This window comes from Canis lupus, chromosome X (genome assembly GCF_011100685.1).
Source record: "Canis lupus familiaris isolate Mischka breed German Shepherd chromosome X, alternate assembly UU_Cfam_GSD_1.0, whole genome shotgun sequence".
Lineage (NCBI taxonomy): Eukaryota > Metazoa > Chordata > Mammalia > Carnivora > Canidae > Canis > Canis lupus.
Window position 1 is genome coordinate 59527880 of NC_049260.1, and position 15683 is coordinate 59543562.

The following is a 15683-nucleotide window of genomic DNA, read 5'->3' on the forward strand; positions in this document are numbered from 1 at the left end:
CGTCGGTCTCCCTGCATGGAGCCTGCTTCTCCCTCTGCCTGTGTTTCTGCCTCTCTCTCTCTCTCTCTCTCTCTGTCTCTCTCTCTGTCTCAAATAAATAAATAAATAAATAAATAAATAAATAAATAAATAATATTTTAAAAAAAGAATTTGCCCAACCTAAACAACAGAAGAAATAGACTGGAAAAAAATGAACAGAGTCTCAGAAACCTGTGGGGCAATAGCAAAATATCCAACATTCATATCACTAAGTCCCATTTGAGAGCCAAAAACTTCTCAACTTTGTTGAAAATATAAATGCACATATTCAAGAAGCTAAGTAAACCAAAAATAGAATAAAACCAAAGAAATCTATGCCACAATGCACATCATAATTAAATTTCTTCAAACAAAATGCAAAGAAAAAATTTTGAAATAAAAAAGTAAAGAAAGAATACATTAAGTTTTGGGTAATTCTATACTAACACAGTCACCATTGCTGGCTTTTGTACTTCATGTATGGAAAATTTTGACCTAAAGATGATGTTTACCAGTAATTATATCCTTCACTTCCTATTCACCTTTTGCCTCCCATTTTAGTTGCTATTTCTTTGATATCAAAAAAGACTGTAAAGCAAATGTGCTCAGACTTCCTGAGACCTCAAGATCTACCCTAAAAAACATCTGTCCTGTCACCCAAGCTAAATTCTTCATATTTATTCCCAACACTATCTTATCCTATGCTTTATGTCCTTGAGCACATTTCAGGTTCCAGAACTTCTTTCTCCCCTGAGAAGATGATGACATAGTTCATTAGTTTTGTCTGCTAAGATATTTTCCACCTTGTCAGCATATATCCTACCACTCTTATTAATTTTATATCATTAATATTACTTTTTTCTCCTGATACCAGTCCAGATAATTATTCCCAATTTCTAATATCTGTGGGCTATTATGCTTCCCTCCTTTCTCACAAAACCTTAGCAGGCAATAAACTAGTATCCTTATTTCTAGAGCCTTCAAGCTGCTTCCATCCATCAGGAAGTTCTTGACTCTATTTAGCTGATCCCAGTTGTCTTTCAATAACTCCCTTGAAATTTCTCCAATTTGCTGAAATCTGTTTAAAGGCAGGATGCACCTGCCCCCCCCCTTCCCTCAGGCTTCTCTGTGCCAACAGAATACTGTATTTCCATGACAGTAGAATTAAGGAACTGATGAAAAATGTCGTATCTAATCTCTTAAATTCCTATAATCTTTCCATGTCTCTATTCATTCCTCAATTTCTCAGGAAAATGTGATTTAGGATCAAAATTGGGAAGTTGGTCCAACTTGCTTTTCATTCCCATTTCATCCTCTATCCTTTAATACTGCTGTGACTGTCTCCTGTTGAGAAGAAAATTGATCTGATAAATGTATTTATATTGAAGTACTGAAGATTTAAAATGATATATTTTCATGAGATATTGCATTTTGAAAGAAGCTAGGAGAAGGCAATGATAAATTCAAAAGGTAGGCAATATGACTAAACTGACAATTTTGGGAAAGAACTTTGGTCTATCACCCCTTAAAGACAGCACTGAGTGTGAATTTGAACAAATCATTTCACCTTTTCTGGAACTTGAAAGACATTCATTGGTATGAAAGAATTTGTATGTGTTGACATTAAGATTTCTTCTGGCACTTAAATTCTATGAATTGGCAAAGATGGAGACCTCCAAAAGGCCTCAAATTGTGCCATGAAGGCTATTTCAGTTATGTATGAGCAAATCTGGTCATGAATATGAGCTATTGTCTTCCCCAGCTAAAAGAATGCAGAGAAAGAGAATTAATTCTGCCTGAGAGATTCAGGATAATCTTCACAGAGAAGGTAACACATGAGGACAGTAGGATTTTTTCAAGTGGCAAATTATAAAGAGATTCCAGGCAAAGCATATGAAATAATATTCAGTATTATTTGCTATATTCCAAGAAATAGGGAGTAGTTGGGTAAGGCAGAAGAATAGGATATATAGAAATAATGGTGGGAGTTAGACCTAAGCCAAATTAGGTACAGATTGTGAATGGTCTAGAATGCAAGTGTTGGTTAATGTGTTAGTGTTAGGAATTAATTCCTATAGGGTTCATCTCAGTAGGTGGCCACTGAGGATTTGCAAAACAAGAGAGTGGCAGGATTGCATCTGTGCTTTAGGACAAAAGCTCTGGCTATACTGTAATGTTTGGATTGGAGGGGAGCATCTTGGAAACAGAGAGGCTTGTTGTTGGAAAAAATTAAACAGAAGGTGATGAGAGCCTGAATCTCTCTTTCTAGGAGAGAATGAGAAAAGTTATGGGGTGGTACTTCTGGAGAAAGTATATCAAATTCACCATACAGCTCACCCAGGGGGTAAAAAAAAAAAAAAAAAAAAAAAGCTTTACACCCCTTTCCATCCCCACAACTCCTAGTTCTCTGCTGGGTTCACAACAGACATAAGATACACTAATCCCCAAAAGTTGAAGATACAGGAAGTTATGGCTCTATTAAGCCTTCTAAGCTAACTTTCACTTTAGGTAACACAGAATTAAACATGGAGGAGTCCACACAGAGATGCTCCAGGTGAGTCAAGAAGTCTGGTTTGGATAACTTTAAGTTCCTGTTTTCCTGATAAAGGATTAATTTAACGTTCTCTACCAATAAGGCAGAACTAGGCTTTAGTAAAAAGGCTTGCAAGGCCTTCTTGAAAGATTACTCTACATCTTTCAACTAGAAACCTTCTTTCTTGGACCATATTACCTTTTGTAACTTTTATCAAAAATTGCACCTTATGGGATGCCTGGGTGGCTCAGTGGCTGAGCATCTGCCTTTGGCTCAGGGAATGATCGCATGGTCATGGGATTGAGTCCTGCATGGGGCTGCCTGCATGGAGCCTGCTTCTCCCTCTGCCTCTGTCTCTGCCTCTCTCTCTCTCTGTCTCTCATGAATAAATAAATAAATCTTTTTTTTTTAAAAATTGTGCCTTAAATGAGGATAAAGAGAAAGGGGAACCCTCTTACACTGTTGCTGGGAATGCAAACTGAGGAAGCCACTTTAGAAAACAGTATGGAGTTTCCTCAAAAAGTTAAAAAAAAAAAAAAAAAACTACAGTCCAGCAATTGCCTTCCTAGCTATTTACCCAAAGGATACAAAAATACTAATTCAAGGGGATACATACACCCAATGTTTAAAACAGCATTATCTAACAATAGCCAAATTACGGAAAGAGCTCAAATGTTCATCTACTGATGAATGGATAAAGATGTGGCATATATATACAATGGAATATTACTGAACCATAAAAATAATGCAATCTTGCTATTTATAATTATATGGATGGAGCTAGAAAGTATTATGCTACACAAAATAAGTCCGAGAAAAACAAATACCATAAGATTTTGCTCATATGTGGAATTTAAGAAACAAAACAAATGAACATGGGGGGGGGAAGAGAGTCAAACCAAGAAACAGAATCTTAACTATAAACTAATGGTTACTGGAGGGAAGGTGGGTAGGGGGTTGGGTTAAAATGGTGATGGGTATTAAGGAAGGCACTTATGATGAGCACAGGGTGTTGTATATAAGTGATGAATCACTAGATTCTACACCTGAAACTAATAGTGCATTGTATGTTAACTAGATAGAATTTAAATAAAAACTTGGGGAAAAATCATGCCTCAAAGTTTAACTACTCCCCATTCCAGACTAATACAGGGACCCCCTCCATAATATCCCTGACAAGTGTTATCCAGTTCAGCACTTGCTGCTAAAATTCCCCAAGGCTGGACTACCCACTACTTCCTAAAGCAACTAGATTCAGAACCTAAGGGCAGAGGAGTTTAGTTATTTTATGACCGTGTACCTATTTTCTGAAGCCAAAGCAACTATTTTGAGCATGCAAAAGTTTGTTCTTTGTGCTTCTTAAACTCTTACTTTCCACTTTAATAGCAAGCTGTTTAGGGACACCTAGGTGGCTGAGTTGGTTAAGCATCTGCCTTTGGCTTAGGTCATGATCCCAGAGTCCTAGGATCAAGCCCCACATTGGGTAGTGAGGGAGCCTGCTTCTCCCTCTCCCTCTGTTGTTCCTCCTGCTTGTGCTCTCTGGCTCTCTCTCTCTCTCTCAATCTCTCTCCCCCCGTCAAGTAAATAAATAAAATCTTTTTTAAAAATAGCAAACTGTTTATATATTAATAGCAAATAATGACCACATATAAAGTATTCATTATTTTAGCAATACTCACTGAATTCTTACTATGTGCAGGGCACTGCTGCAACTGAGCAAGGAGAAGGAAAGTTGGCAGAATGGGGATAGAGAGGGTAGTGAGATATAGACATTACCCTCAATGAGCTTAACATTTACTAGGACCAGATCACTGGTGCCAAATACAACATAAACCATTTGGTGCAAGATCATTTACGAAGTTGGGCATAATTAGGAACATGGCTTAGCCTCATGAGAAGGGACAAAACCAACTTCATAATAAATCTTCTAAATTTACTCAGTGGCTCACCACAAGAAGAAAAGTGTTTATCTCCTGATTTCAGTTTTTGTTAACATACTGCCACTTATTCTGTGTCTGGTTTGCAGACTATCATAGTGAAGGATGGCCTCCAAATGCCACTCTCTCCTTGGCCCTTAATCATGTATATTGTCCAGTATAGAGAAACTAAATTTTAAAATGCTTCCTTAAGGATTCCAGGATATGTTGATAAATTTCAATATAAAGAATATCTAGAACCATTACTCTCTTTGTGCTGGACCTCAAAGCTCTCTAGTTGCCCTGAATTGCCAAGAAATGCTACTATCATTTGGCAGAAAGGACAAAAGAGCACTGTATCACCATGTTTCTGTTTGTAACCTTTAAAATGCCAATAAACTTTATTAGCAAGAGTATCCTCTCTTGCCTTTCATCATCTGGACTATTACTTCCCCAAATAACTGCTTCTTATGTTTGCAGATCATTTATATCTTATAACCTTTTTTCTCAGTATGAGAAAAATCCAAGGTGTTGTGGTGAGGCTTGCCAATTTGATTAGGATAAGGATCTTAGATCCTTACTTGTAAGAATCATGAATTCCACATAAAGTAGATAGAATATAATTTGCTTATCTTAATGACTCAAAAGGAATATTAAAAGCATGAATTTCTGAACTATGCTTTGTTACTCTCAGGTGAAGCTAAGGTGTGTAAGTAAATTAGTCCCTAAACTGATTCCAGATTACTAGTCTTAAATAATTCTTTTACTTCCTCCTCATTGTAAGCTACCCCTTCTTGTTGCTGTCAGCATGTCTGACTCTATAGATAAAATGTCTTCTTTCTGCTTCACAATGAATTAACTAGTTATCTCAATAACTAATTGAGCTAAAAATTAATGGATAAAAATAGTTTAATATCCCTTATGGACCTGCCAGCCTTGTATGTACCTAAACTCATTTCTAAGCTATGTTCTCATCCTGTACTACCTCTTAAAATAATAGCAAGTTCCATGCATTTATCACCCTATTTTCCTAAATTTACTTGAAATTTTGGTATTCAGGAATATGGGCAGCCCAGTGAAGGATTCTAGAATTTTGTAAACAAACAAATTCTAGAATTTGGGGAATCCAATTCACCTAATCCACATCCTTACAGACTTCAGTGAAACCTCTTTCATTTCTGTCTTTCTGAATAACAAGTTCCCATCTTTTTAGACTATCCTTATATGATATGATCCTTATATCTTTTGCTACTGATACTTTCTGTTACCCTTCTCATTTCCCAGTTTTTTCTTCTTTTTCAGGATTCTTATATCATTCCTCACACACAGTGATAAGGCATTTGTACAATACCTTTCTGTATTGGACACTGCAAAGAATATCAGGGTCCTTTATTTGTAACTTAGTAGATGCCAACTTATGTTCTTCTTTATCTTTAGCAGCCAATACATCAATATCAGCTAATATTTAATAGGTAAGTGACATAGAAGGAAATAAGCATTTGTTTTCTAGGTTACTATTAATTTCAAATAGTCTACCTAAATTTTAAAATGATGTGCTTTAATTTTGGGTTTGGAAAATATGGTTACCATAAGTATAAGGCATACATGAAAATATCACACAGTAAATATTTAGATATAGTGCAGCTCAGTGCTAGAGGCAAAATGAACTTAAATAAGAGCTAGAGGAGTTCAAGCAAAAGACATACCAGTGTGGCCTGAAGCAACTAGCAGGACTGCAACAGAGGAGATAGGACTGAGTGGGGTTTAGAACAGATGGGTCATATCTGGATACAGATGGATCATATCTGGATACAATGGTGATAGAAATGGAATAATGGTCATTATCTAAGTAGATTAAAGGGCCCATTTTTATGGCTGTCAAATCCTACTTAGGAGCATCTTATCATACCAACCAACTTCTTTGCACCTATACTACATTCTGAGGTCAATTATCAGAAGGCTTTGCTCTGTCACTCAGAAGTTTCTTTCTTGATCCTACATCCTATCTTGCCAATTCATTTCCTGGCCTCATCTTGCTGGGTTCCAGTTCCATTGGTCAATCAGAAGTTTACCAAATCAGTTTAGTTGTCTAAATGGACTAGAAATGCTCCAATTAGGGTAAAGAATTCCAATCAGTGATTTAATATGACCTTAATACTCAAAGGCTGGACTAATTCAACTTTTTTTCTTCACCTCCAAATTGGTTTGGGGGTAGTTGGGTAGATATAATCCATAGCACACAATGCTAACATAAACCAAAATGTAGATAATTTCAAAATGTATATGAAAATAAACAGGAACCAAATATGTAGAATTAAACAATTATGCCATGGAGAGACACTGAGGCCCATTAGTGGGAAGTGAACAGGAACAGGCAAAAAGTTTCATGTTTAAACACAGTGAGGTTAAAAAAATTAATAAATAAGTAAACACAGTGAGGTTTGTAAAGTTATTAGATTTCTTTTGAGTGGCCTAGGAAAGTTTGATGGCATTAGGGTATCAAAAACTACTTGGATAGAGTCTAATGATCTGGGGAAAACAGCAAGGGAGCTTGAGAACAGGAATAAGAATATTTGGATGAGGCCAGAGGATACCTGGCAAACAAGATTCCCTTTATTCTTATTTATTTGTTTCTTTTACTCCTAGTTCCTCTTAAAATGAGCCTGTCCAAAGCTCTGTATCACCCAATAACTAGTAAAAATCTAGTAATCCATGAGAGCTATGAAAATAAACACTATTATTACTAGAGTTATCATTAACATCTAGATATACAAACAGATAAATAATTAGAATTATTAAAGCAAATGTTATAATTCAGGGATGGCACGGGAATGGCCAGTTTGCATCTTGAAGTTTTCTTATATTTTTCAGGCATGTTGCTAGTTGCATATATGTTACAGGCATTGTGAACAATTTCTAGGAATGACTTACAAACATTATACACATTGCCTAGGAATTGTTTACAATTCCTGATTTAACATTCTGCCTGTAACATAAATACCAGTTAAATTACAAGGAATTTGATCACACATTAGCATTAAATCAGAAGGCAGTATTTCTTCAGACTTGTCATATAACCAGAAAGTTGATGTGCATATTAAAAATGTAACACAGCATAGGTAATGGCCAAATAACCATTTTGTACTTTTTAAGACCCATATGCAAAAAAACTATGAATAAACCAACTGAATGAACCAAGGTGAGAAGAAAAATTTGATTCAGTGTTTTTAAAAGTAAGCTAATTTTATAACTGCTTACTGAATTGTATGACTTTAAGTCCAAACATAATAAATACATATAAAAATCTAACTGATTTTCTTACTTCAATGTTTTTTAAACAAATTGACTGCTAATTTAATATTTATTTTAAGAATATACCAGAACTTGTACATCCAAATGCATATTGTACTTTTCAAAGAAGTCCCCTTGGGGATGGACCTATCTATCTATCTATCTATCTATCTATCTATCTATCTATCTATCTACCTATTTATGATTATGCTGTTATTGTTCAGAATATTTTTGAAATGTTTTTGGAGCTGCCTTCAGAGTCAGTTTATGAACTACACAATTAAAAGTCACATTACTTTCTATCATATTTCAAAAGGTGATGCATTCAATATACATAAGCTATACAATATATATTAGATACATAATTGATATAAACCAGATTCATCTGATAAATCAAAATATAGTCATATTATTATTAAAGGCTTTTCCCAAACCACCCTCTTGAGCCTTTTCTCAGGCTAGATTCAAGGCCATCTCCTCCCTCTCCACCCAACCCTGCCTCCCAGAAAGCATGTTCAGTTGAAAAGTATTGACCATAATTTGTTTCAAAAAGGTAAACTGAACTTGCCTCAATAATGTTTCTTGGAATATTGCATTTGGCCAGACTAGGTAGCTAGACTATAAGCTTCATAATACCAGGGACTTTTGTCTGCCTTATTCACTGCTATATCCCCAGTGCTGAGAACAATGTCTGGCATGTTGTAGTTGCCCAATAATTACTTGTGGAATGGATGGATGGATGAATTAAATTTCTTTAAGAGTCATTATGGATGACCAAATGTAGATGGGCAAATGTGAAATAACAAGGGATGGCTATATTGAAAGTAAGACTAGGCTCCCAGTGACAATGAGTTCAATCTATCACTGGCAGTGGTTAACAAAAATCCTGGTAGTGGTTATAGCATGTCTCTGGATTAGGAGCCAGTTAGCTTGGTGAAATTTTAGAGGCTGGTGCCATGCCCCATGTGGACCAGTTTGTTTATATCATATTCCATTCACAGGTTAGGCCTCTGGTATAGGCCAGGTGATTTGCAAATAAGTGTCAATGGCATTTTAATTTCAAGGGTAGTTACTGAAACCCAGAGATCTAAAGTGGGTTGGGCTACATCACACAGCAAACTAATGAAGAGTGGAAGAGTTTGGGTTTGAGATAAGAGAAATATAATTCCAAGTTCCTGCACTGTTCTGGTATTTATTCTATTCCTAGCTAGAATTATAGTCCTGCAATCTTCCTTGATACTGCTACCTTCTACACATGCTAGAAAATAATTATCTTGAGGTATTCAACTTCTCAACTTATTTGGGAAAAACTCTCATTACCAATAGTAGTAGTAGTAGTAGTAGTAGTAGTAGTAGTAGTAGTAGTAGTAGTTCTCGTAGTTGTTGCATAGTTGTAGTAGTTTTAATAGTATTAGAAGAAGTGGTAAAGGTAAAAGTACTTCTAGTAGTAATGTTAATATTATTTAGGACTTGCTGAGTGCTTAATACATGATATGCACTATTCGAACTCTTCATATATTATATTTCCTTTTAGTCCTCTTCAGAAACCTACCAACTGAGCAATGTTATTGTCCTCATTTTACAAATGAGGAAACTGAGGCTCTTAGAGATTAAGTCAGCTAGTCAGGGGTCTATGCCCTTGCCTGCCTAAATCTAGCCAAGGCACTAAAAGAAGCCAAGGCACTAAAAGACAACAGAATGCTGTCGCCTTAGCATTAGCCTCTGTTATCTAATCCACCCTTCTTCTCCTGGCCCACAAGAAAGCTACAAGAAAAGATCTGAAAAGTCACCATAGTTCAAACCCTGAAGTGATTTGGTTCTACTTATAGCTTTCAATAATAATGGCTGTGAAGCAACACAATCCTCCTAGAGGCTGAACATCTGTTTTAAGACCTTGAGTATGTTTTTCTGGAATATTCCCTTAGAAATGTTTTTTGAACATTTGTTCAAACAAGTTAAGGTCTGGACACCCTCTCATGCCTTTCTTGAGTGGTTATATGCCAAGTATGACACGATCCTTCTGCATGTGGTTTTAGTTAGATGAAAACATTGTACATGCCTGAGACACTGGCAAGCCCTCTAGAGCTGCCCCTAGACCCCGACAAGCAGGCCCACTGACTAAATGGCAGCCATGGGGTGACTGGGCTAGGTCACCCCACAACCCTCACTGAGGAGGCAGCCTTTGCATGAGAGCTAGGACATCTGTGTTCTCCTAACCTTTATTTTGCCTCTACCTAGATATTTTCTGGTCTTTGGGACAGATTCCAGAAACACTCAATGGACTTCTTATGCATTGTGCTTAAGAGTTTCAGAATCTCTAAGCCCAAACCAGCTCAGTGCTGCTATGGCCTTACTTTCCTTACTACAAGTCACCTGAGCTCTATCTGATGTACCATGAAATCATTAGGAAACTGATTAATTATATTGGCAGGTGCTTTGGTGCACATAACTGGAAGGGACTACAATTCTAGACAGTTTTACAGCTTTGGCAGGATAAAAGTATACTCTGGATAGATTGAATGTCACCTCTTGGCCTGTTTGTGGGAGATGGCTGCAGAGCCCATCAGCAAAGCTGCCACATGGCCAAGTACATTGTGAGTGATGGAAACATGACTATAGTAAGAGGCCAAGGCTGGTAATGAGGAGACACTAAAACCTAAGGGGAAATCCCTGAACTCCCAACATCTGTGATATGGATCAGATGAGGCTAGAGAGCAAAAAGCAACAGAAAGCATTCAGCTGATACAGATGTATTAAAAAAGAAACAAAGAAGATAAAATCTTATGTTGTGGCCAAGAGGAAAGCTACAGATGTTGGGTCTGTTTTAACATCCAAATTAGGAGATAAAATATACAATGGGAGTGCTTCAGAGTGAGACACAAATGTAATTATGCAACTATCTTAGTCCACTTAAAACTCTTGAAATTTCCTCCATCTATTATTTTAGGAAGTCCTACAAACTGATGCTATACCTTATTCATGTCTCTCATTCTTTTGTGTGTGTATGTGTTTCACAATTATTATTTTTTTGTTGGAGTTCAATTTGCCAACATATAGCATAACACCCAGTGCTCATCCCATCAAGTGCCCCCCTCAGGGCCGTCACCCAGTCACCCCCACCCCCTGCCCACCTCCCTTTCCACCACCCCTTGTTCATTTCCCAGAGTTAGGAGTCTCTCATGTTCTGTTTCCCTTTCTGATATTTCCCACTCATTTTTCTCCTTTCCCCTTTATTCCCTTTCACTATTTTTTATATTCCCCAAATGAATGAGACCATATAATGTTTGTCCTTCTCCGATTGACTTATTTCACTCAGCATAATACCCTCCAGTTCCATCCACGTCGAAGCAAAAGGTGGGTATTTGTCGTTTCTAATGGCTGAGTAATATTCCATTGTATACATATACCACATCTTCTTTATTCATGTCTCTCAATTAAAAAATGCACATGTACCAATATAAATTGAGAATATCACAATCCCATAAAAATCTAACACTACTGGTGGAGCTACTGGTGGGAAAAGAAACTAAGGTGAAGTTTTCTCTAGATTTTTATTGATTGAAGTTGATAAGGTTTAGAAGGAATGGACCAGATAAAAGGGTTATTAAAATGTTTGAAATGAGAAGTTATGAAAGCCTAAATAAAGGTGGTGGTAGTGAATATGCATAGGAATCTTTGCTCATGAGAGAGATTATGGAGGAATATCCACACAGTGTGGCAACTGACTGGATTTAGTGAGGTAATGGAAAAATCAGAGATATTGCCAAAGTTATTAGTTTTAGTGATTGGGAAAAAAATGGTGGTGCCAGTAATAGAAACAATGAATTCAGGAGAAAAAAAAAAGGTTTTAAAGGGAAGATAAATGAGTTTGAGGTGCCATATTGAGAGATGGAACAGGCCGTTTGAAATTCTAGTCTGGGACTCAGGAAAGGTTTGCACTACAGAAAAAAATTCAGGCAGGCATCATTTACCTTCTACTTCGTGTTATCCAAAACTTCTGGCTCCTAATCTCCACCAGGAGAGGCCATATATAAAAGATATTTGAAACTTCCTTCTCTCTGCTTCTGCTGCTATTCCTCCCCACTCCTCAGATTCTTCTGTCCTATAATTATGTCTAGAATCTTACAATAGAGAAGTCTAGTTTGCCTCTTTGTCTATTCCAAGCATCCACCACAAATGTCTAGTTTTAAGCATGGTTCTTTATATTTCCAAACACATGTCTTTTGTGAGTAATACGTGATCCAAACAGATTATACTTATAGAAAGTTTCAATTGCTTTGAATATTATTTATACCAATGAAAAACTTGATATGCATAAGGAAAAAACCTAGAAAGGAAAGATAAGGTGAGTGCTACAGAGTTACGGCAACCATGTTTTCTGATGCAAAATATAAGGCATTGCTTTTTTCTTTTTAATTTTATTTTATTTTAATTTAATTAATTAATTAATTAATTAATTAATTAATTAATATATATCATTAGCTTTAGAGGTAGAGTTCAGTTATTCATCAGTTGCATATAACACCCAGTGCTTCTTAATCCATCGCCCAGTTACCCCATTCCCCTCACCTCCTCTCCAGCAACCCTCAGTTTGTTTCCTATAGTTGAGTCTCTTATGGTTTGTCTCCCTCTCTGATTTTCTAGTGAAAAAAAAAAAAAGATGTTCTGAAATCCTTTCTGATTGAATGAGGCAGTTTAGGAGATTTAATTCGAATAGTGAAACATTGCAATTACCAGGATATTTGGATTGTTTCTAGAAAAAATTGGACAAGATATTTATCCTGGAAAATCTGGAAAGTACATAGAGTAAAATACTTATAACACAATGCACAAATTCATACTTTGCTTTTGTACTGTAAAATTATTTTCTTTTATATTCCTTAACTTTCTGTTTATGATATCTGACAGTCTTGGTATTTCTCACTCTCTAAAGAACTTTGAGGACCCAAAGTATTGAAGGTCAGAGTGAGAAGGTACCTTGGAATTCAGTTCACCCAACTACTTTTTTTAATATAAGAAAACTTAAGGTCAGAACTAAGAAATTAATTTCCCAAGGTCACACATCAAGTCAATGACAGAACTGGGACTAGAATCCAAGTATCTTGACCTCCCAAACATCTTCTTTCCAAATACCAAAGCTCGATTTGAGCAGTAGGTTTTCCACTCTCTCTTCTTTACATCTCATCTCTACCCTTTGCCTTGGAAATCCCTGAAGGAATGGGGCACACTGCTAAGAGTGCAGAACCTCCAATACCTGCTATCTCAAATTACTTTGACCTACAGCAGCAGTACCCCCTTCCCTCACCCAGACATCTTTCCTTCTATCAGGCAAAACACGCACACATCTGTTATAGCAGATGTCTTAGGGCCAAATGGGACATCCAGGAGAAACACAGGTGGAATTTGGATACCTGATATACCCAGAATTGCATTCCTAGATGATTACAGGTTGCACACACCAAAACTGCTGGAATGTCAGCACATTTCATGCTTTCCAAGCTTCTTTCAAAATTATTGGAAGGGCCAAAACTCTTATTTAGAACAAATATTCAATATAGGGAAAAAATTCATTGATGGTTACACCTCATTCCTTGAAGTTTGTTCAACTCTTCCCTAGGGGTAAGCAGGAAAATAATATTACTTTGTATATCTTGCAAGAAGTGACTTACCCAAAATCAGGACAACAGGGCTGGAACCCACAACTTACACTCCACATATCTAAGATCTCTTTATTCTCTATGGCCTCCTAAGCCATAGAGAGCCTAAGCCTGTCAGAAAAACCAGTGGCCAAGAATGGAACAGGGGTGGCTCACACTCCCTCATGCATGACTTCTTTACATGGAGCAAGCTCCTATAATCCCATTAACCATGCAAGACACTTTAGAATTTTCCCTTCTGAGATTATGAGTTTTTGTGCTTCTTGAAGAAGGGACTATAGGTTATATAAGTCTCTGAGTTATCTACAGGGCCTAGGATGTGTCCATTAAGTATATCACAAACATTCAAATAAATATATATGGAACTAAACTGAAAGAGTAAGCATAATAGGAGATTAGAACAGAAAAACAGGCCAGGACCAGAGTATGGAGGACTTTGAGCGACATTCTTGGAATCTATCATTTTCAATATAGTCTGTGACTGTGCATCTTCGTGTGTCATGTAAAACAGAACATTTTCAACATTGCAGTATAACTCCATGACAAGTAGGAATTTTGAAAACTATTCTCCTCTTTAGTTCAGTGCCTCTATAAGAAGTATTCAGGCTTCTTTTAATATATGAGGAACTCATAATTCCTAAGCAATCACTCTAATATGTCGCAAGCAATTTGACTGAAGTATTGCATATACTGTGGGCTTGAGACCAAGTGTGAGAAACTCTACCCCCTAAGAAAAACCATTGAGGCAGCTTAAGGTAATGGAAACTGGTACTTTGGACTAAACCTGTCTCTTTCCATTTCTGTTTTTGGTGCCTGGATAATGCCTTTGAAGAAAAAAACAAACAGCATGTAGCTTTGATACTTTGGAGTTAAAGAGGGAAGAAAGACAAAATGGAAAGGATTCGGAGTATGTTCTAGTCTTTAATACAGGTCCCAACTGAGACCTTAAGAGTAACTTACAAAGGACACTTTAAAATTAGGGGGATCCCACAGGCCAGTATGTTCCATTGTCACAATCTAGGTTAGGATATCTGCTTTCTAGAGAAATATAAGAAAAGACAAGAGAAAATTTTCAGAAATAAGCACAAAACAAGTAATAAAATGGCAATAAATACCTATGTATCAATTACTTTGAAAGTAAATAAACTAAATGCTCCAAACAAAAGACATAAGGTGATAGAAAATATTGAAAAAACAAGACCCATGTATATGCTGCCTACAAGAGACCCATTATAGATGAAAAGACACCCAAAGATTGAAAATGAGAGGATGGAGAAACATTTATCATGCAAATGGATATAAATCTTTATAGCAGCACTACCACACTATTCAAAATATGTAAATAGTCCAAATGTCTGCCAACTGATGAAGAGATAGAGATGTGTTTTATATATATATAATATATATAATGGAATATTACATAGTCATCAAAAATAATGAAATCAGCATTTGCAATGATATGGATGGAACTAGAGTGTATTATGCTAAGCAAAATAAGTTAGAGAAAGACAAATACCATATGATTTCACTCATATGTGGAATTTAAGAAACAGAACATATGAACATAGGGGAAGGGAAGGAAAAATAAATTAAGATAAAGACAGGGAAGCAAACCATAAGCAACTCTTAACAATAGGTAACAAACTGAGGGTTACTTGAGGGGAGGTAGGTAGGAGGTTGAGGTAATTGGGTGATGTGTCTTAAGGAGGGAACTTGATGTAACAAGCAAAAGGTGTTATATGCAACTGGTGAATCACTAAATTCTACCCTTCAAACTAATACTACACTACATGTAAACTAACCTGAATTTAAATAAAATCTTGAATGAAAAATAAAAAGCCAGAGTAGCATACTTATATTGAACAAAATAGACTTTAAAACAAAGAATGTGGGGATCCCTGGGAGGCTCAGTGGTTTGGCGCCTGCATTCAGCCCAGAGCGTAATCCTGGAGTCCTGGGATCGAGATCGAGTCCCACATCAGGTTCCCTGCACAGAGCCTGCTTCTCCCTCTGCCTGTGTCTCTGCCTCTCTTTCTCTCTCTCTCTCTCTCTCTCTCTCTTTCTGTGTCTCTCGTGAATAAATAAATAAAATCTTAAAAAAAAAAAAAGAGGGCAGTCCGGGTGGCTCAGTGGTTTAGCGCCGCTTTCAGCCCAGGGCGTGATCCCAGAGTCCTGGGATCGAGTCCGGCAGCAGGCTCCCTGCATGGAGCCTGCTTCTCCCTCTGCCTGTGTCTCTGCCTCTCTCTCTCTCTCTCTCTCTCTCTCTCT

The 15683-nt window shown here is 36.8% G+C and overlaps 1 long non-coding RNA gene and 1 other non-coding gene across 2 annotated transcripts in view; one reads left to right on the forward strand and one right to left on the reverse strand.

Annotated features, from left to right (window-relative positions):
* Window positions 1-5620: 5620 nt before the first annotated feature.
* LOC119868460 overlaps window positions 5621-15683 on the forward strand; it is a 38252-nt gene continuing 28189 nt past the window's right edge. The window contains exon 1 of the long non-coding RNA XR_005386371.1: window positions 5621-5939. This is a non-coding gene — a long non-coding RNA (uncharacterized LOC119868460). The remainder of the gene's footprint in view (window positions 5940-15683) is intronic.
* On the reverse strand, window positions 7370-7432 carry MIR384 (microRNA mir-384). The gene has a single exon (NR_049404.1). It is a non-coding gene; the product is annotated as a microRNA mir-384 (primary transcript).